The sequence below is a fragment of the Triticum dicoccoides genome, chromosome 3A (genome assembly GCF_002162155.2).
Source record: "Triticum dicoccoides isolate Atlit2015 ecotype Zavitan chromosome 3A, WEW_v2.0, whole genome shotgun sequence".
Lineage (NCBI taxonomy): Eukaryota > Viridiplantae > Streptophyta > Magnoliopsida > Poales > Poaceae > Triticum > Triticum dicoccoides.
The window spans coordinates 525,219,507-525,221,547 of record NC_041384.1 but is presented as its reverse complement, the minus strand read 5'-3'; positions in this window follow the sequence as shown (position 1 = coordinate 525,221,547).

The following is a 2,041-nucleotide window of genomic DNA, read 5'->3' as shown; positions in this document are numbered from 1 at the left end:
AGTTTGGTGGGTTTTGGGCCAAATTTGGGGGGTGTTGGGCTGCAACACACACGAGGCCTTTCCGGTCCCTCGGTTAACCGTTGGAGTATCAAACGAAGTCCAAATGACCCGAAACTTGACAGGCGGTCTACCGGTAGTAAACCAAGGCCACTTGACAAGTCTCGGTCCAATCCGGAAATGTTTAAACCCCACACAAGAAAGAAAGGTAGAAATGACCACCGGAGGAGAACGGAACGCCGGATTGCAAAACGGACAACGGGGAAAATGCTCGAATGCATGAGATGAACATGTATGCAAATGCAATGCACGTGATAACATGATAAGGGATGCACGAAAAGAAAAACAACACACGGAGACAAAGACCCAACCCGAGAAATAAATATAACTTAGCGCCGGAGACGGCAAGAGTTGGATACAAATATGGAAAGTTACATCTGGGGCGTTACAACACTCCACCACTACGAAAAGATCTCGTCCCGAGATCTAGGACTGAAAGAACTCCGGGTACTCAGAACGGAGGTGATCCTCGCGTTCCCAGGTAGCTTCACGGTCAGAATGGTGTGACCACTTGACTTTGAGAAATTTAATTGACTTGTTGCGAGTCTTGCGTTCAGTCTCTTCAAGAATAGCAACTGGGTGCTCACGATAAGAGAGATCTTCTTGGAGCTCAATGTCCTCGAAGTTGACGGTGCGGTCAGGAGTCTTGAAGCACTTTCGAAGCTAAGAGACATGGAACACATCATGAACATTTGCAAAGTTTGAAGGAAGCTCGAGTTGATAGGCGAGGTCGCCTCTCTTGCTGACAATCTTGAAAGGTCCCACGTATCTAGGGGCAAGCTTCCCTTTGATACTGAAGCGACGAGTACCTTTCATAGGAGAGACGCGGAGGTAAACATGATCTCCGATCTCAAAAACCAGATCACGGTGCTTACTATCATAGTAGCTCTTCTGGCGGGACTGGGCTGCTTTGAGGTTATCACGAATGACTTTGCACATATCTTCTGCTTCTGTGATTAGGTCATTACCCAGCAGCTAACGTTCACCGGTTTCAGACCAGTTGAGAGGGGTACGGCACTTCCTGCCATATAGAATTTCAAAGGGGGCCTTGCCCGAACTTGCTTGAAAGCTGTTGTTGTATGAGAATTCAGCATAAGGAAGACAATCCTCCCACTTCATGCCGAAAGAAATCACACAAGCCCTGAGCATATCTTCAAGAATTTGGTTGACACGCTCGACTTGACCGCTTGTTTGAGGATGGAAAGCTGTGCTGAAGCGGATGTTGGTGCCCATGGCCTTCTGAAAAGAATCCCAAAACTTGGAGGTAAAGATGCTGCCACGGTCTGAAGATATCACTTGAGGAATACCGTGCAGAGAGACAATGCGAGAGGTATAGAGTTCCGCCAATTGAGCTGCAGTGATAGACTCTTTGATAGGCAGAAAGTGAGCCACTTTGGTGAGCTTGTCGATGACGACGAAAATAGCATCATTGCCACGCTTGGACTTTGGAAACCCAGTCACGAAGTCCATTTCAATGTGGTCAAACTTCCATTCTGGAATGGCAAGAGGTTGGAGGAGACCTGCTGTCCTTTGGTGTTCTGCCTTCACTCTTCTGCAGACATCACACTCGTTCACGAATTGAGCGATCTCGCGCTTCATTCGAGTCCACCAATAAGTTTGCTTGAGATCCTGATACATCTTCGTACTACCAGGGTGGATGGAGAGGAGAGAGTTGTGAGCCTCGTTCATGATCACCTTACGAAGTTCACCTTTGGGCACAACAATTCGATCCTTGAAGAAGAGAGTGTCCTTGTCATCAAGTCGGTAGCACTTGTACTTGGACTGACTCTTTGCAATACCAATCTTCACCTTCTTCACCATAGCATCAAGAAGTTGGGCTTGGCGAATCTGGTCTTCTAAGGTAGGAGAGACTTGAAGGTTGGCGAGGAAACCTTGAGGAACAACTTGCAGATTAAGTTTGCGGAAAGCTTCACAAAGCTCGGGTTGATAAGGCTTGAGAATCAGACTGTTGCAATATGCTTTT